Source organism: Hermetia illucens, chromosome 5, assembly GCF_905115235.1.
Source record: "Hermetia illucens chromosome 5, iHerIll2.2.curated.20191125, whole genome shotgun sequence".
Lineage (NCBI taxonomy): Eukaryota > Metazoa > Arthropoda > Insecta > Diptera > Stratiomyidae > Hermetia > Hermetia illucens.
Window position 1 is genome coordinate 53,397,222 of NC_051853.1, and position 21,532 is coordinate 53,418,753.

Below are 21,532 nucleotides of genomic sequence, written 5' to 3' on the forward strand. Positions count from 1 at the left end.
AGAAAATAATCTTTTTTCTCGTTTCAAGTTTTCAAATTTCAAGTTTACCTTAAAGGACAAGGCAAGGAAACATTGAAAGTCATATTGCCATTCACAGGAAATTCTTCCGGAACTAGTTGTTGACTTTGTGAAATACATGCGTGTCCACCCGTTTACAAACACTTGACATGTCCAGACGTCAATTTTCAATAAAAACATGAATAATTTGCTTTATCGAGAAGCAAAAAAACGCCTTAAGCCTCAAAGCGACGGAAATCCTTCAGAAAATATGACCACCTCCAAAAGATCATTGACATTATGTAATGGATGGAGAGTGATAGTGAGGAAATTATCTTAGCCGGCTTGGGAGCCGCTATCTATATCTGCTTCTGACTTATTTGGCCTCAGACCGAGTTCCCTAAAAATCATTAAGGCATAAAACACTTAACTCTTGAGCATGGCTCAGTCATTTCTTTTTTATATAAAAATATCGCAGAGCACACCTGATTCACATACATAAGTACGCAAATGTGCACGCGATTTTTCGGAACCACATATGCGTAAATGTAACAACCACAAATTTTTAGGTAACGTCTATGCTAAGCAATGCGTTCGACATACTCTTTTTTGATAGCGTTATACATTACGTGGATAATACATCTCCCTCCGCAAAAGATGGGCCTAAAATGCACCCTTTTCTATTTTAATTCTTCTGTTACTTACCTCATGAAATCTCACCCTGTTATTGCATATATGGCTTCTACCAAATCCACCCATCATTTTAGATTTAAAGTCTGTGGTTTTCAGAATTCAGTTCATTACGTACACATTTAGCTTTCCTCTCGAAAAGGAAAGCCCTTATACCCTTATACCCATACCAAAAGTCTTAGCATATAAATGTAATTAGGTACTAACTATAAACAAGTCGGAATACCAGAAGCTGGATCCTTCGGGTATAAAGATTGGTGTTCATCTTTTGTGAGAGATTTTCTATTCCTATACCGAAAAATTCAAAATATCCCTCGATATATATATGTATTCCCAAGCTCCAACTCCCCTTGTTCATACACGGTAAATTCACGTGAAATACACAATTTTGACCGTCTGTAACTTTGTTAGTAATATTTGGATTATTGTCAAACTTTCCAAAATTATGCACTATGTTATTATTTATAACCCCACCGTGTCGCACTGCTAGGGTGAATTTAAGGAGAGTTTTCAGGTTGAACCCAGTGCAAAATGATACCACCCGCCAAATATAAAGCGATTCACAGACTACACGTTCCAACAAAATTTCTAGACAATTGGTGCAGCCCCTTCTGAGTAAATCGGGTGTGACAGACAAACAGATAGTCCATCAGACAACTTGGCCACTGTGACATCTAAGATGAGTTGAAAGCAGATCGCTGGACAACAAAAGCGACAACATCGTCGACCGCACGTGTTCAAGAGGAGCGATAGCCGGAGATACTCCAGGACCAAGAAAAGAACCCATTCAAGAGAAGTTCGTCAATTCTGAGAGCTTCGTCATTGCCAAAGACACGAAGCAGAGAAGGTGAAGGAATGCCAAAGGACTATTTAAAAACAATAATCTGGTTAGAGCTCACGGGGAGCAGAGCCCTGATCTGGAGAAATTACCTTCACATAGCTTGGTGCAAAGATCTGACTTAGTGCACCAAAGACAAGCACAACGTGCACAAAGCGTAAAAACTATGGATAGAACTATTAGAGTACTCTATAGCAAATCGCAGCAGGAAAAAAGAAATTCCAAGGACAAGTCAAGACACACAGGGGACCCTAGTGACACCTAATCATATGGCAATCATACCGCCTACAAACAAGAGAATGCGAAAAAAAGATATTGATCCTTTAGGAAATCAGCAGGCGCCTACGAGGAAAAGAGCTATGCAAATAATTCCGAAAAACGGAACTGAAAGCATCGAAGAGAAAAAGCGGTTGTCCCAAGTTTCGAGCTCCGGCAATCGAATCGACAAAATCCAAGGGTAACGAAGACTGTAGATGGACCAAGGTAGTTAATAAAAAGGCCAAGAAGAAAGCAAATTGCACATTCGCCAGGAGGCAATTCTGATCTCCAACAAGGGAAATTTGTCTCGCGCGGAGATATTGCAAAACAGCAAAGCTGACCCCAGCCTAAAAGACCTAGGCGGAAATGTTTTAGCTAAAGTCAATGCTATTGGCTTCCGAACCCAAGTTAATCACTTGGGAGGAATGTCACAGTGCCGACCCAAAAACTTAAGGTCATGATGTACAGTGTAAGGAATTCGATGAAGTGGCATCCAAAGGAGAAATTCCCACTGCCTTGAAGGAACAGTTCATGTTGAAGGAACTTGTCGAGGAGTACATTGTGAGTTTGTCCTCACTATGACAGTGGACGCAGCGCAGAAGTTATTGAGGGCGGAGAGAGTTCGAATCGGATGTGTTGTTTGTCGTCAGAAGATTTCTTTAAAGAGGTGCTTGAGGTGCCTCCGCTTTGGCCACCTCGCGAAGGCATGAACCAGCGTCATTGATCAGGCCGATCGATGCTGAAGGTGTGGAGAGCAAGGCCATACTGCCAAAGGGTGCAATAGCGACCACACATACTTATTGTGCGAAACAAAAGAGGGGCGTGACAACCGGATTATTGCTGGAAGAGCTAAATGCCCGGAATTCAGGAAGGCACTCACTTCAATGCGAAAATGTGGTATATTGGAATAAACGTCAATCATTGCAGGGTTGCTGATAGATTTACTTAAGGAGACCACCTACGAATCTGAGGTGGAAATTGTTATCATTTGCGAACCATATAGAAATCCTCACTGTGGGGTGTGGATGCAGATTCGTCTGGTAGAGCGGCGATATGGGTATACGACCGACAAGCTATGCAAGGGACTGGAAGTCAGACAGCCAGTGGGCGAAAATAAATCGGGTATATGTGTACAATTGTTACACCCCACCAAGTTTGGTACTGTTTGAATTCGAGGATCACCAGGCAATCTTTTTCAGTTACCGGTTGAAGCACAGAGCAGAGAACCATCATGCCGGAAACCAAGAATGATGTCAGGCTTGTCTGCAAGAGTTTTAGGTGGGCAAACCTTCATAGTGGTTAGACCAGCCCAAAAAAGCAGGCGCCTCCACGGAAACAGCTGCCCATGTGGCTCAATGCATCACGAAAGGGTGTGACGCGTCCATGCCTAGGAGGTGCTCATTCCCCCAGAAGACCAAACTATTGGTGCAATACTGAACTAGCCAACCTGCGATTAGCCTGTCACCAAGCCAGAAAAGCGGCGGTGGGCAAAATCGACCAAGAGCATAAAAAGCGTGCCCGCAAAACCCTCAAAGCCACCATCCAATGGAGCAAGAAGGAATGTTTAAGCAGCTTTGTACGGAAGCAGGCATAAAACCGTGGGCACACGTCTATGTAATCATGAAGGGGCGATTCATTCATTCATTCATCTCGTAAGATCACTTGCTCTAGTCTCTTGTTAAAAATCATCCCTAGCGACCTCTGAATGTGACGGCAATGACGAGCTGCTGGAGATGTCCTCTAGAATAAAAGATAATAAAGATCCGGGTCTGGATGGCTTACGGAATAGGGCTTTAAGCTTCCCGTGAAATGCAAACCGGACATGTTCGCTGAGTTGTGCGGAGCGTGCATGTCGGAAGGGATATTTCTTACGGCATGAAAGCGAGTTAGTACTACTGCCTAAGACTGGTAAACCTCCAGGTGATCAAACCTTCTACTGAACTATATGTTTTGGACACTGTGGGGAAATGTTAGAGAAAGTAATCTACTATAGATTACTTCCGGTTGTTGAGAGCCAGGAAGGCCTGTCACAGTATGGCTTCCATAAAGCCGAATCAACCATGCCACCAAAATGGTTACTGGCTTGGCCAAAGATGCAATTCACGGAAGGGGTAGTACTAACAAATATTGCGTGGTAGAGACCCTGGACGTGAGAAATGCAATCTTTATTTGAAGATAAGTATTCCCGCCTATCTCGCAGCTATTTATAAGAACCAAGGCTATAGTATGGCACCAATAACGGACCTCAGAAGTACGTTGTGTCTGCAGGTGTCCCACAGGGCTGAGCCCACTGCTTTGGAACATCATGTACAATGATGTTGTGAAACTTCCGGTTCCGGAGGAAGCCACGCAAATCATCTCGAAGATGCCGAGTTATACTCATACGAAGGGATCAACGATATTAATGGTTAGGTAGAGATTTCTTATCTAGAGCTTGCGGAGAAAAAAGACGGAAATTATGCCCGTATTCAAATTTGAAATCATATCATTAATTTTTAGCCTACCATCAAATCTGTACAAATAAAGCTAATAATTGTATCTTACTATAATTTTTTGCAATTGACTCCAAGAACCTCCTTTCGTGCATCCTTACATCATCAGTTTGGTGAAAATCATCCCTTCCCGGGAGTGTAAAGGGAATCGGGGACCAGACGTCCCAATGAAATTTCATCACAGGTTCAATCTCTTCCGAGTAAATTAAGTGTAACCGACAGTCAGACATTGAATCAATTTTGTCGACGAACCGGACTCAGAGTGCTATAGTCGATCTAAGCGGAAAGAAGAAAAAGATTCTAGCGGCTTCTAGAGGCTCAATTAATCGTCGATAATTAACTTTAGATGTTTTATATACGGACTCGTGACCGTTTCTCCTCCAACTTCCACTTTGATAGCCTTTTCTTCTTCCCCACATAATCATCTTTTCTTCCACCATCATCAAATGAGCCGTTTCTAAAAAGGATTTGCTGATTCTTAATTCGGTTATTTTGTGCTGTCAACCATGACCTAGTCAGCTGCGATACCAAGAATAGCGAGCACTTCTACTGCCACACGATGGCTTCCACAGTACGGAAGTTCGTACCTAACCTTCTAGTACATCCGTTGTGACGGTATACTCTCTGGGTCCCTGAGGTAGGTCATTCCCCACCAGCTAGGCAAGGATTTTTGATTTGTTCTCTAATTACAGAGCTGAACGCAGTCTTTACGTCCAACATCGACACGGCATAGCGATTGCCCAGAACTGACAGCGCCTCTATAGACTTAAATTGGATTATAAAGATATCGAGTAATATTGAACGACTTTTGTTTACAGCGAATACATACTCTCGCCCACAAAATCTTATAAAAGTCAGTTTAATGTCTGTCAGTCTTTTTTTGTCCCGAGGTGGAAATCTTTCAAAGACTCTGGTACGCATGTCCCAGCATGTGGGATTTTTACCCAGTAAAACCACCCCCTAACTCCTGCCTTCCTCACTGTGGAACCAGCACAAAGTACTTTGTCGGGGGTGGACGTGGCTCTAGACTCTTCCTTCGTCCATCAATTGCATTCGCAACCGCGCCTTTCTCGCCTTCTCTGCTTATCTTAATCTGCTCTGAGTCCGCCCTACCATGCCGTTCACTGCATTTCAGCCTTCTTCGGCTATTCCCACCGTTGCTCCCACCTGCTTAAGGAATCCCCTCTTTCGGCGTTTTTCATTTACCGACCAGAGGAAGAATCGGGTCCATCATAAATATGTGCCATCTCATCTGTTAAAATGTCGATCGGCATCATTCCAGCTACTGCATAGTCCGCTTCGTCGAAGATGGGACGTCTTTTTATACACGCCCACCTTTTGAGCATTACTTGCAGTATGCAATGCAGTTGACCAAATTGGCGCTGCGTAAAGCAGTATATAGTTCACCAATCGCATCGCGGGCCCCCAACATTTGGCATCATCCTTGCCAGGGCCATGCTAACATTGTACGATTTGGTGCAAACATTTTGTAAGTGCTGCTTGAAATCCAGCCTCCCTTCTGCCATCACTCGAATGTATTTAATTAAAGTGATTTAATTTGAAGTGATGATAACCTTCTCCATTCTGATGCGAGCAGTGATTTCCTTACGACGCTTCGGGATAAGCACCGCCTTTGTTCTATTCTTCGCGAGTGCAAGAGCCACTTCAGCCACTTCTTAACCGCAGTGATTCCTTCAGATGAATATAATTCCACCTCCACCAGATCTTTTGCTACAACAATCATCGCTATGTCATCGGCGTAACCCACTATGGTGGCCTCGCTAGCAACTAGGACATTGTAGATGATGTTCCACAATAGCAGTCCCAGAACAGAATCCTGTGGAACACCCGCGTAGACGATGTATTCTTTGGTTTCATTGTCTATGTCGAACCAGAGCCTTCTATTTGTTAAGTAGCTGTCGACTAGCGCAGTTAGGTAATTGGGCACACCAATCGCCTCCAATGGCCTCCTTATAAGGTTTCAACAGGCAGAATTCAACGCATTTTGCAGTGCCACCCCTTCCGTGGATCGCATTTGCAGCTAAACCAGTGACCAGTTTAATGCGTCGGCCGTTTATTCGGCCGTATGGAAGCCCAACGTGTGGTCTGATAAGCCTAGCAGACTTTCTTCAGCCGGGAGTAATCTCTTGTAGATTAATCTCTCCAACATTTTCCCCATAGTGTCAACTAAACACGTAGGTCTGTTGGAAGATGATTCACCAGGAGACTTACCAGGTTTAGGCAACAAGACTAACCTTTGTTTTTTCCATGTCTCAGTTAAGATTCCATCCGCCAAACATGCTTCAAACAACTCTACGAAAATGTCTGGCCTCGACTTAACTACCAGCTTAAAGACTTTTTTTGGTATGCCGTCGATTCCGGGCGCTTTGTTGTCTCCCAGCCTACCGCAGATCTTCAGTACTTCTTCCTTCGTTACTGAGGGTATTACAGTCACGTCTAAAGATGTCTGCAGACTGTAACCCCTTGGGTTCTTCTGAGGGAACAAACCCTGAACGATTTTTGGTACGAGATCGGTGAAGCTGCCTGACCTCTAAATCTCCCCATCGCAGCCATGTAGGCGCTTCCCCATGGCTCTATATCCGCCTCTGTTCAGAGTTGCTTGAAGCAATCACTCTTGCTTCGCTGTATAGCCAGCTTTAGTTTTCTTCAGTCTTCCTTGTAAGCTCGCTGTTTCACCTCCTGGTCAATCCTACCCATTGCTCTCTGAGCAGCTCGTCTTGTCCGATGGCACGCCTGCCGAAGATCTGACAATTCACCATTCCACCAGCAGTTGCGCCTCCTACTGGGGAAAGTATACCGTCTAGATGAGTCGCATGCCCTCGCGATACCGTCGGTGATATGGAGGGCTCTTTCCGAGGATGTACTTGTATAGTGTCGTGGTCCAATCACATATCTATGAATGTTTTCACGTCTATTGCTTTCACCGACCAACCAACCATTCTCCTCATTTTTGGACGAGCAGATTTCCAACCGCTTCACTTGCTCTTCAGGTCAAAGACTATTGCCTGGTGATCACTATGGGTGTACTGTTGACTGACGTCCCAGGACATAGCGCGAGCTAATGGCAGACTAACATAAGTCACATCCACAACCACACCCCTTCTCGGTAAGTACTAACCTGACCATCATTAGCCAATATGATATCTAACTGCGCGAAAGCCTCCAAAAGACAACGCCCCCTTGCATTCGTCAATGAGCTTCCCAATTCTGTGGCCTATGCATTGAAATCCTCGGCGATGACTTTTGGTTTCCGTTCTTTTGCATCCAGAACCAATCTGTCCAGTATGCCCTCGAATTCAGCCAAAGTCAGGCTTGGAGGAGCATAGCAGCTGTAGACGTATATGCCGCCTATCTCTGCCCATTCGAACCCACTTGTGGACCGCCTCTACATTCCTGTAGGGCTTGCTCTCCGCATGACACCCTCCCCCCCCCTGGACATTACATTTTTGTTAGGATTTCTATACCTTGCACCTCTGATTCATGAGTGGTCTGCGAGAACTGATCTTGATTTGGATCAACTTCAATTTCTTGCTGCGCTTAGCGCCTTGTTGAACTCGGGAGACTTGCCGTTTCCGGCAATATGCCTGCTGTCTAGGCTCTCCTTTCCATCGCACAACATGCATTTGGAATCCTTGTTACAATCCCGAGCAATGTGACCTGTTTCACCGCATCGTCTGCATCGGTTAGACCGATCAACTTCACTTGTGCACACTCTCGCTGGATGTCCGTACGAGAGACACTTTAAGCATCTCTTCAATGAAATTTGCTCTCTAAGGCGACAAACTACCCATTCAATACGGACTTTCCCGAAATCCAACAGCTTGTGCGCTGCTTCTGCTGGCAGCTGGATGGCCGCTGTATGTGTACCTCCATACGCCTTTCTAAGGCTTACAATTGATACCTCCTGCAAATCGTGCAGCTTGAACTGCTCCGCTAAGACAGTGCAGATTTCCGCCTTAGAAGGGACCTCATCTAGGTCCTTGCCCTGTAATCTAGGTCCTTGCACTGTATAACGATCTCATGCTTTCGAGTGGGCACGGCAGCACTTTCCCCAAGTAATTTTTTAACTTGGCTGCGGAATCCTTCGGTTTTGCTCTATTGTTTTGCTAGGGACCTGCTGATGCCCTGTATGTTCGTCTTCCTTTCCCCGAACCCTCTTTTTCCTTTGCCTAATCACGAGTATACGGTTGGGTGTCACCTGTATCATCGTCGAAGTACAATTTTAGGGCTCTTCTTTAAATGTTTCTCATGTTCCTGCCGATTTGTTGTATAGAACCCTGATGACTGTCACCATATGCTTGATTGCTTGATGTAATTTATGTATACCTCTGACGAATTCTGGCAACTCAACAATTTTCACTCAAGCAAAATGAAGGATGACTCTTCCAGGTCAGTTTTCTGTTCCAAAGCCCCCATTCTTCTTTTCGCACATTTTCTGGCGTCAGCGGGATTGCTGTGACCTAGGTCCTTTTCCGCCTTGGATATTGGGGGAGATCTCATAATCGCTGAGCTTCTCCTGAACGGATCGATACTGACGGACCTCCCCAAACTCTTTACGCTCGGATGCGGTTGGTGTCACTGCGGCTTTTAACGACAAACGTTGCCCCTTGGGCGTTTGCTATGGGTGTTCTAGGGAGCGATGTGTTCGGTTTAAACACCTCCTTGTCTAAGCTGTTTGTAGTATCAGATGCCACGGTGGCCAAGCTGTCTACCACCTAGCCACTGCAGTCGAGGGAGATCGACAACCAGGACAACCTGCTTGCCCACTCCCAAAAGCCGTCGGTACTGTGATTCCGAGCCCCCACTCCACAAGTTTATACACCTTCTCTTCGTCCATATTGGTTTGGTCCCATAGCCATTTTTATCCACAGGCGGGCGTTTTTCTCCCACCTACCAGACCTGCGCGTAAACATGCCTATGTACGCACACCTTGGAATGCGTACAAGTACATATTCATATGCATCCGCCGAGCATTCCCTTATCCGGAGGAAGGGGACGCGCCTGATGAGAGCAACTCGTCACAGGTCTGTCTGTCACACGGACCTTTCTCAGAAACGGCTACACTAATTGACATGAAATTTGCTGAACAGGTAGAAAGTGTCGACGCCCAGACATGCACTGAGTTACATCTTTCTACGGTGAAATTAAGAGGGGGGGCCTCATACATGCAAAAGGGGGATGTAAAATTTTGTTCCACCGAATATAGTCATGATGGGTATCAAAGGTCGAGATTAGGTATTTACTTACTTTAATAGACTAGAACCAACATTTTTAGATTGTTTATAACTCAGCTCATTGTTCGTAGCAGTCTACAATTATTGTTTGAAACTTTTCTCGCCAATATTCATTACACATTTTACTTAATCTTTACCTAAACACACTCATTCAACGCAATCGTACCCTCACCTTACAATACATCACTTTCCATGTAGAAATAATTTTTGCCAAGGCCATCACGCGGTTAGACCCAGTATGAAGTGGTCCACCAAGAAACCAGACCAGATCAGGTTTTACATTTCTTCTGAGCCCCAAGAAAACTTTATATAAATAGTTGGCTCATTTTCGAGAATCTGTCCCATATACGCGATTATCTTTTTCCTACCGAGTTTTCGTTCTACTGGCTCAGTATTCGGTTTGATTAGGTTATAAGGAAACTAGCCCAGTTGAATGAAACTAGTAGCGACTAGGTGGATGGTGCGAATCTATGCTAGGGGGAGATATATATAGATTTTATGTACTATCTGCAAACCGGCTCCCGGAATGGTGGGTGACTAATTTTATAAGCATTTAATCTTGTTACCGGGGTGTTGTACGAAACTAGATTGATCGGTTCCGTAAAGATATAACTGGGTTTTATTGTTGAAATAACTTGGAACCATAATTTTTCGATTAGTAAGAGTTTTTGGTAAACCAATTTGAATACATACGTGAGTAAGGTCTGCAATGTAAATAATACTAGGAATTACACGCTTCCAACCATATATTTGCATACCAGGATATATGCCGTATTTACACATTGTGTATAATACTAGATGTTAATAGATTGTGTTTGCAAATTGCAGGTATTGTAAGACTGTGTGCATACTCAAAAGATACGTGACGAAATTGTTTTCAATGCAAATCTATTACGAGGGTAATTAAAAGCCTTAAGGAGGAATGAAATGCACTTTCTTCTGAATTGGTAGAAAATTGTTCTGGGCTAATGTATTACTATCTAAAATAGAATCGTAGACATAAACGTGTGCTCATGTCTAATTATACCTACTAATATAACTGACAGGGTAAATATTGGATAAGAGAAGCATAAACGTGTTTCACTGCTTCTCCACGGGCAGGGGATCCCCTCCAATATCAAAGCCAATTGCAAGCATATATACATATGCATGTATACGTAAGTATATACTAAGCTCCATCACCTCCACTGATATGCTCATATGATCTGCATTTTTTAACCTAGTAAGTCTAGTTATGAAACTGGTTAAAGTATGCCCATGTCCGCCAAACGCCTCAAAAGTATCTGCTCATCGGAGCCAACTTCCGGATAAAGAGATTCAAAGTTGCACCCAACCTGCCCAAAACCTCATTCGCTGCACTTCCATCCGTCGATTTATGGAAAAGTGAATCAAGTTATGAATTACAATTTGGCAAGTAATGGACATGAGGCCATTGAATTGCATATACGAACGTTAGGAATGTCAATGCTATCAGGTTTACTGACCGGAGCTCAGAAGTAATCCCAGTCCGCCGTCAGTCACCCGCCGTAATCATTTGGACACTTGGACATTAGCTCAATCACCGGTTAAATTGTAGACAATAGGCCTAATTCGTAATAGTAGCTTGTTGTGGGCATAACGGATTGTCTGTGCCTTAGAAAGGTGTTCTACGTAGACGAGGCCACGAGGGCCACCACCATTACACCAGGTAATTAGGTTTCCAAGCGTTATAGACGCTCTGAACTACAGTAATTCGGTAATGCCATGGAAATGTGACTGGAATGAAATGGGAATCATATGTGGATTGAGTGCCACAACTGCAGTGAAAAATTCAGCGAAGAGTGACCCTTTTGCAGTTGCAATGATTCATTGGTTTATAATATGGGAAAGGTAGGGTCGAATTGTAACTCGCATTCGTTCGATAGTTAAGCGAGAGTTGAGTAGTTCTGGAGGAACAATTCCATCCAACAATCTAAAAGTTTTAGATTGTCATTTTCTTTTTCTGGAAGTGACCAAAGAACAGGAACAAAGTAAACTCCATAACAATTTACGGGAGCTTTTCTGAGCATTGGCGCATGGGGTCCGCATACGTACAAAGGGGAGGTGTAAATTTTTTTTCATTAAATATAGTCATGTGGAATATCACACGAAAGGTCTCAGTTAGTACTTTCCGAAGCCGGTCTTAGTTTTGGCATTTGTTGGAAAGATGGGGAAAGCATGGAGTCGCAAATGATCATTTCTCTCACGGACCCACTATATGGTGTCTAGGCTCCAAAATACTCTCCATGCTAATATCTGTTCAAATAAAGTTAATAATATATATTACTTTAATTTTCAGTAAAGGTAAGGGTAGTAGTCCCCTTAAGGGAGGTCATCCCGTGTGAAGGCCGTTTTTTTTGGCTTTTCTTGGAAATTTTTTTTGTGAAGAACTGGATGAAGATACAGATACGGATTTCTCACCATAGATTTATTAAAAGCTTGATCGTGCATAGTAATTTCTCCAGCCCGATCGCATAGTTCGTTATTGAAATACAGGGCAGTTTAAATACCCATCTCCAAACAAATGTGTTTTTCCGCTGCAACGCTAGAGAACGCTGCGATCATCTTAAAGAAAAAAGTAAACGACATTTTAACGTATAGACAGTCCTCAAACTAGGATTATTAAAAAATATTAAAAGGTAAATTTTTGGTGCCGCGTTAAACCTTTTTTTATGAATTTTGGTGTTTTTTACTCCCGCAACAGCACGCTGGCAGACTACCAACTGTCATCAGAGAACTAGCCTGGAACCGTTTGACATATTACTTCGGACTAGCCCTCCCGCTCTCTCGGCTTTGGGAGCCTTCAAGTCAGGGAATTCCTTTCACCAACGGGAGAGGAGAAGAGGAAGAGAGTTGTTAGTTCAGGAAACCCCTTACCGTCCGTTCCCTCCGCCGGTCGAGTTCAATCTTCTTCGTAGTAAGAAGAGCCCGAACATAATGCGCAATAGGATTCCAGCTGCCAGCGCTCTTCAGCATCTCTCTGGCAATGTTGTCTGGAGAGACCTCCCCTGCGTCTGCATAAAGCTGCTGGCGGAGGCCGTCTCACCTCTCGCAAGAGAGAAAGGTGTATTCAGCGTCGTCACCACTCCATTGCAGAACACACAATCAGGAGATCGCGCCTTTCCAATCTTGTGCAGGTAAGATTGAAAACCTCCATGCCCACTTAGAAGTTGGGTTAGGAAGTTATCAATCTCACCGTGCTTTCTGTTCAACCATGGGTCTAATTTGGCGATGAGCCGCGCAGTCCACTTGCCCCTTGGCTCATTTGCCAAGGAAGTTGCCACTCGCTAAGGGTGCGTTGACGTTCTTCACGGGCAACCACGTCTCTTAAGTTTTCGCCCTTATGGCGATAGCTAGCTTTGCGCTCCTTCGCAAGGAGGACAACGGGGAACACTCCCACAATCACCATCACAGCCGGTTCGGCGACGGTGCGATAAGCAGACGCCACTCGCAAAGCTCCCCGCCTCTGCACTTAAGCGAGGCGTTTACGATGCACCTCCTTGTCAAGGGCATCAGCCCATACCTCCGCACCATAGAGAAGAACGGACTGCGTTGCTTCCATGAGGAGACGTCCTAGTGGACATTCGCCATTAGCCGACTCAAGGCCGCGACTCCAGCTGCAACCCTGTCCGCGGCTGCTTTGATTTGCTCGAAGAAGTTCATCTTCGAGTCGAGCATTAAACCAAGGTATTTAATCGCTGGTTTTGACTATATAGTCAACTCGCCGATCGATATGGGACGCAAGGTCGGAATTCTCCTTTTGATCCGGAAGATTACTTCGGTTTTTTCCAGCGCAAGGTTGAAACCGTGAGCAGTCATCCATCCACTTACCCGTCGCATCAATATGCCAAGTCTGCTTTGCGCCGGTTCAACAGTGCGTCCGGCAACAAGTGCCGCAACGTCGTCTGCATAACCGGCCAGGCACGACTCTTCGGGCATATCGACTCTTAGCAGACTATCATAAGAAGCGTTCCAGAGGTCCGGCCCTGGGATGGATCCCTGTGCTACTCCCGAGGTGATTTCCATCCTCCTCTGGCCCTCTAGCGTCTCATAGAGCAGGGAGCGGTCTTGCAGATAATCCCTCAATATCCGCAAGATATAGCTTGGCACGTGAAAGGAGTGTGCCTAGCATATCTGTCCATCTTACTGAATTGAAGGCATTTCTGACATCAAGCGTTATGAGGAGTACTATCCGTCGAGATAGGCGGCTGTGTGCCCCGGCTCGATTAAACGCATCTACGACCTCCATCACCTCCATCCATCCACTGTAGATTTCCCTGTTCTAAACCCGAATTGCCTTGCGGATAAGTCCCCGGCAGCACGGATCGCTTCAACGAGTCTACCCCTGATAAGCTTCTCGAGTACTTTTCTGGCCGTGTCAAGCATACACAGCAGTCGGTGTGCAGACGGGAGCTCTGGGTCTCCTTTACCCTTGCTGATCAACGCGATTCTGGCCACTTTTCAGCGACAAGGTAGAATGCCCTCCTTCAAGCAGGCGTTGAACACTTCAAGCAGCAATTCTGGCCGTTGGCGGAACACCAGTTTGTAAACTTCCGCCGGGATGCTATCAGGACCTGGCGCCTTCCTGTTTTTCATAGTGAGAACCGAGCTCGAGCTCTCTCATTATGAAAAGGGGGAATCCTCGACGCTTTCCGCGCTATTGATATCAACCCGTCCAGGGTGTCTGGGGAACAATACCCGCACAATGCGGTCCATCTGGTCGGTGCTCAGTATGCAGGGCTTCTGCAGAGCCCCGATATTCCGAGTGACAAGCTTATAGCCAAGTCCCCACGGGTCCTCATTGACCTCATTAACAAGATTCTGCCAGCCGCGGGCTTTGCTTTTATTAATAGCGCTGCGGCGTCTCCTTTTTGCTGATCTATATTGTGCTTTTATGGCACATGCCTCCTCGTTGGTTGATCACTTGCCGAGAAGTCTTCTAGGACTCGCCACCCGTCCACCGATGCTGCCAGAGATTCCGACAGAAAAGTGATGTCAGGAATGCTTCCTTCACAACCAGGGCGCCGAAACGTTGGCGTGGATCCCGTGTTTAAAACTACGAGCCCGGTTCTCGCCGCCATTTCCAGAATCCGTTTCCCTCTGGAGTCTGACTGAGGCATGCCCCATTCAAGAGCCCTGGCATTAAAATCACCGCCAACCAGGCTTCGTCTCTCCGTGCTCGAAACGGCGTCCTCCAGAGCATCAAGCCGGCGCCGAAAGTCCGGCATCGTCTCATTCGGCATTAGGTAAACGCTAAAAACGTTATCCCTAAACACCGGGTCCAGACAAACCCGTCCCCCCGGCCTTTGGCAAGAACACGAAGTCAAACGTTGTCTCGAACCCAGATGGCAGCGGTGCCCGATAAGTCGAGATACCATGAGGACGGGTCCTTGTTTCGGTATTGCTCGCTAATTAGTACTAGATCAGCATTTACTTCCGCAGCGAACTGTGCTAGCAACTGGTGAGCGGTTGCACTCCGGTGCATGTTAATTTGCAAAATGCGGATCATGGCGTTCACACCCTAGCCCTCTCCATTTCCGCCCTGAAACTAGGATTATTAAAAATATTAAAATGTACATTTTTGGTGCCGTGTTAAACTTTTTTTTTGTGAACTTTGGTGTTTTTTAAAGCTTCTTTAATGAATAAAAAAAACTACTAAATGGATCGCAATTATCCTAGTTTACGGACCGTGGAATTATGTTCTAAATAAGTCCTGAAAATTTCAAAGAATTTCGTTAGATGGATTTTGGGCGATGGTGGCAGCCGATTCTCAACATGCAGTTTCGAGAAAACCGCATTTAAAAAGTAGAATGCGATTTTTAGCCATAAAACCTTAACTGACCGTTAATATGCTATACCTAATCCATAAACCTTAGGTTTCTTGAAGAAATACAAGTACAGCCTTGGCTTCAATTCTTGTCCTTTTAGCGAAGTCATTCGAACGTTATTCAGACCGATAAATGCGCGCTTTATTACGGCGATCGACATAAATCTGGCATGTGACTTATCACGTGTTTAACACTATAATTTCCGAACGACTCCGATTATCAAAAAATCATTTTGCCCATATATTCTACACTATATCTAGATATAATTGATGACAAAAAAAATTCGATTCCTTCGACCCGACACACGGGAAGACCCCCTTAAGTCCATCCTAGAACCACGGAATTTGTAGCAATGTAGGCTATAACATGATCCTACCAAGCTTGGAGGAAGTGGCAGCATTATTAACAAAAATCTAATCGGTCAAACTTGTCACGAAATTAGAAGTGAGGTTGAGTGCCTCAGCTTAGACAATTATATTATTGTCTTGAAACATAGTTGACTTGACGAGAACGAATGGACTTGCGGAACGCTGAAATGACGCCACCGCCAGCTGTCTTCCCTAAACTTTGCTATTATAATAGATTAAACCCCAAAATAAACAAAATAAGGAGAGAATGGTTAATAGGATAAGTTTCTTGCAGGACAAGAATATCGAAGTTATTGGTATTAGCAAAATATTCTGTTTGCTTTATTTGTTCTTTGGCTTTGAATATAATACTGAAGTTTCACCAATGCGACCAAGAGAAAATTCGTGATAACATTCCAGGTCAGTCGGATTAAGTATCTTCACGATGTCAGATACCTTACTCTTACATTCATGATCATTTGATCGAATACCAGTTTCACTTACTACTTCAGTTACTATAATGTAAAAAGGATTCTCATAGGCAGGGGACGCTTGTTTAAAAACATTGGGGAGTGTTGTTGTTGGGGCTTTCTGCTGATTAGAGCCCAGACTTCTCTTCTTTACAGCATTACTAAACTTGTCTCAGTCTCTAGCAAGCCTATTGGAGTCCAGAGTAATACTATGTACTTCCCTTTACTGGGAAGAGAGGGGAAAAAACTATCATAGCTGTCCGACCAGTGCAGTGCAATTGTTTGACTCATTTCTAATCAAAGCAATTTCTACATTTTTGATATATTCTACCCATTTAAGACATCTCCCATCTCTAGCGTTATGAGAAACCTCCCCTTATAATGGGCATTTTTTGACTTCTCCGACCCATGAGCAATTTTCTGCAGCACAATGAAGATATCTGGAGGTTCAAGCCTTTCAAAACGTGTTGATGTGACCGGGTATACCACACTTAAAACATTGTGGCGCCCTTAGTTTGAAACAGAAGACTTCCACCCTCGTGTAAACAAAAAAGATATAATTAGGTAAATCGTTCCCCACGAAGATTACCCTCATTGTTGCAGAAGGCACTTTATCACCACCCGGTTCACGACTTCCACAAGTTAGTCTCTCAACATTAACAATTTTTACCAAAAATGCTGCATTTAGAATCATCTGTGCAGTCTGTGTATGTCATAACAGAGGGGGATGTTTCTGATCACCCCTTATCCGTAGGAACATCTGAAAGGTAAAAAGACTCTGTAGCAAAGGTCAAACGATCATCCCGGAGCAGCCTATTAGCACAAACAGAATATTTGAAGAGGACTTTCACACTCCTCTAACAGGCCTGTACAGACTGGGGCACATTCTGAATATTAACCAATTTGATTTAATGATCTAGCTGTAGTGAGTTAAGAGGAGTCGTTTCTGCAATGTTAATTCTTTCAATTAAGAGCGGTTAACTTTTCCTCTGGGTACGATATCATATTTGAGCGGGAGTTCAACTCCGCCATGCGATTAACATAGTACGCTGGTCTCAAACTGAGGTAAAGGAGAAGGGTTTGAGGCAACGTACTTTGTACTATCCTCTTGGTGGCAGGCCCCGCGATAGGTCGACCAAGAAAGTGCATCCAATGTCAGTAGAAACAAGATGATCGAATCGAGTAACAAACCAAGAAATTAGCAAAGGTTCTTGATGTATGTACGGCGTCAGGACGTAATTAAGCTAATCCGAACAAAACAAATACGTGTCTGCCCACAAAATGTTGGCACCTTAACTAGAAAGACCGAAGAACTCGCAAGAGCCCTTCGAAAAAGGCGCATGGATATATGCTCTCTGCATGAAACCTGATGGCCTGGTGGGGACATTGAACACGAACGCGGTAAAAATGGCTGTGAACTTCTCTATTTTGGTAGCCCACACACTCAATACGATGTTGGCATCGCCATCTCAGAGGGTTTTCGTAATGCCATTAAAGAAGTCAAACGATTTGATGATCGGCTCTTGAAGCTCACCATTATATCAGCTGATCGCACTATTCACTTCTTCACCGCGTACGCACCACAGGGCAACCTGATTCCGAGAAAATTGCCTTCTGGAACCAAATGAAAAACGCGATCTACAAAGCGGCCTCTGCAGCCCTCAGGGTCACCAAGCCAGGTAAGCGTTACATCAACCGAGGTACTTGGCTTTGGAATGACGATGGTGAAATGAAGCTCTGTGAAAGCAAACGCCTCTACCACAAGTGGCCGAGGAAAACCTCCATAGTCGTGGCACCGAGAGACGCTGTACTCACTTTGGCTTGCCGGCCGTGATGCAGTAGACGAATGCTCCAAAGGTCTAATTAGGACGATCAGACCCGAGTCTGCACGGGGGCTCATCTGAAGTGGCAATTTGGTCACGAAACCTTACCAGGGGTATACTGGTACCATGAGAACCGGGAAAGCCCCTGGACTCTCATACTTCGGGTGAACTGCCGTTGTATGTGAGTACAGCTCGGTTATTTGCGGTTGACCCCCCTAGTGGGAGTTTCATGGTAGTTGTGGTTGTGCTCAAGCAAGAAGAGACCTTCGGGCCTCGGCGTGGTGTTCCGTTTCAACACGGGTGCGGTACTCCTTAGTTCGGTAGTAATTTAGGTAATTCTTGCATCCACCAGTATGAATGCTAAGCCATGCACTTGGTATAGACTGGTACCGCTGTTGCTTGTCTCAGCGGGGCTCTGATTGTGGTCACAAAATCAATCCGTGTCTGCAGAGGACCGTAGGATTAAGTCTCACGACAGGTACCTACGTTAAACACCATGGGCTTAATTGTCAGCGCTCTCAGGTGGCGGTGAGGAAGACGGGGCGGCAACGCTGTCGGCCAAACCAAACCCATGTTGGCCTCCTAGTGAGAGTTTTATGGGGGTTGTGGTTATTCTCAAGCGAGAAGAGACCTTCGGGCCTCGGCGTGGTGTTGCATTTCAGCACGGGTGCCGTACTCCTTAGCTCGGTAGAAATTTAGGTATGTCTTGCATCCACCAGTATGAATGCTAAGCCATGCACTTGGTATAGACTGGTACCGTTGTTGCTTGTCTAAGCGGGGCCCTGATTGTGGTCACAAAATCAATCCGTGTCTTAAGAAGACCGTGGGATTAAGTCACGAGACAGGTGCTCACGTTAAACCCTCAAGGACTTAACTGTCAGCGCAACTGAAGTCGAGGAGGCAATAAAACGAATGAAATCGAGGAAAGCCACAGCACCTGCCGACAACGCATCTATGCTCTCGAAAGCGAAGAGCTGAAAACCAACACTGTGACTCAGCGACTTTTTCAATCCAGTTATTCAGGAAGGTAGAACAGCATCTGACTGGCAAGAAAGTACAAAGTTCCTATATGGAAAAAGAAAGGTTGTGGAGCGCAATGTTCAAATTACCGTCCGATCTGATTACTTTCCCATACCATGAAGATTTTTGAAAGGATTCTTCACTACCGTATTCGCGAAATCGTTGAAATAACGGTAAATCAAGCCTGATTTGCCAAAAACTGCGGAAATACTGACGCAATACACGCTGCGCGGTTACTCATGGAGAAACGCCGTGAGAAGCATCGGCGGCTTTACATAAATCTAAAATTTATCGCAATGTCGTCCGTCCTGTCGCCCTCTATGGTTGTGAGTGTTGGCCGCCTATAAAAGAGAATGAACGGCGTCTTGGAGTAATGGTGACGAAGATGTTGCGTTAGAGTAGTGGCGTGACACGTTTTTATCACATCCGAAATGAGGATATCCGCGACCGTTATTGGGTTGTACTGATCGTGGAAAAATTGCGAGAGAGGCGTCTTCGGTGGTATGATCACCCAATTCGTGCTAACGAGAATTCTTCTTCTTTTTCTTCAGCATTCGTCCCGTTCACAAGTGGGGTCCGCTAGCAACAATTCACTCGCCAACATTGGCCTGAGCATCGAAATCGATGGTAAACGACCAAAAGGCAGGCCGAAACAACGGTGGCTTGATATGCTGGATGGGGATTTAAAAGCCTCGAGATTGCACCCAGATCAGACATTCGATAGAACCAAATGACGAAACCGATCACGACGAGCCGACCGCGCTTGTGAACGGAACAAAGGCTGGAGAAAAAGAAGAATGTATTGGACAAATTTTAATAACATATTCTTGGAAAGATAATACGAAAAAAGGGACGAAACGGCTATGGCTTCGTACCAGGGCAGAGGTAACTCATCAGAGGCTGCCTTACCTCTGCCCTGAGAGCTGCGTGACGAAATCCGGTCCCGTATCAAGTGGATGCGGACTTAGGGTTCCTCTATCCCCAAAAAAAATTGTCTAGCTCCGACCAAGCATTGGTCTCAACTATGGGCGGATTTAAGTTGAATGTAATTCGTACCCATGTCGTGTTTTACGAACCTCCTCCCTCTTTTCATTTTTTAACTTTGGATGTTAACCCACAAATAGGTGTCCCTGGACCATAAAGAGTGGAAGCAAGTGGCTCTCCATATGATCCGGTCCGGCATCAAGTGGATGCGGACTTAGGACTCCTCAATCCCTAAACAAAAATAATAATAAAAAAAGATAATACATTGAATATAACGTCTTGGACATTACACACTTATACCTTCAATATTCAATAAACAATAATCACCACTTTCTAACCAAATTATTCATTAATTAGTCCACTGAGTGCTCATTAACTGTTATGGGCATAAATGATCAAGGCTAAATTAGCGCTTATATGACCACTTTTGCCCGAATATTCAAAACTCAACCACAGAAATATCCCGTCCTAGAATTGTCACCATAAACGAATCATCGATACATTCATTCATTGCATGTACTTGCATCGAGTGACCCTAACTGGGCCACAAAATCACAACTCCCAACAGTCCGACCTCAAAAATGGACACAATGTGTACTTGTTAATGTCCCACTTTCCCGTGATAAACGAATATGACACAGTTGTCGATTTGAAAAAATCAATTACGGGTTGCATAACTAAATCGCTGTCGAATGTTCGAATGTTCACATGTCGGAGCTTTGGAAAGAGTGACAAATTGATATGACGCGGCATGAACAATGGATAGCTTCCGACCAGCTTTCCAGCGGAGCACTATGGCTCCCCAGGCCTCGGCTCCACGCCTTCCAGCCTCCCGAACAATATTTCGAATTGGATCATTTGATTAACTGACTCGTTGCCAGGATGCCAACAAGACGACAAGGGCAGATGCTGCATTTCGCCCGGCTACAGTCAATTGAAAAATCTGAAATGTAATCTGAAATGCATATGTACGGATGCCAGGGAGAAAGGCGGTACAGGGTGGCAGCATGCTTTTGTACAATCCCGCCCGGGAGCTGCATCTGAGCTTGCAGCCCCCAGGGACAATGGAATAAGAAGCCAGTGTATTCTGCAATACTGCACTTCCTTACAGGCGACGACGTCGGATAATAATGTCGGAAAATGATTGATATAAAGGGAAGATGGCACCGTGATTTATATTTTGCCATTTTCAGTGTCAAGTTGGATTTTCGTTCAAATTAATCCGATTACACATTTCTCAGATATTGAAATGTTAAGATCTAGTCAATATCGAAACAGGAAAAGGACCTCCATTCTTGCTCAACTAAATGCATTGGAACCATTCAGTGCGCATGTTGACCCCTTTGGCGGTGGATCTTGCTGGTTGAATGATAGTCAAATTTTCGCCTAAGAATCGATTTGCCACAGGAATGAATTGAGATAGAACCTCGTTCAGGTGAATGTAATGATGATGATAGAATTTCATAAATTCCTTCTCGAAGCAATTCTCAGTCAATCAAATGGTGAACGAAC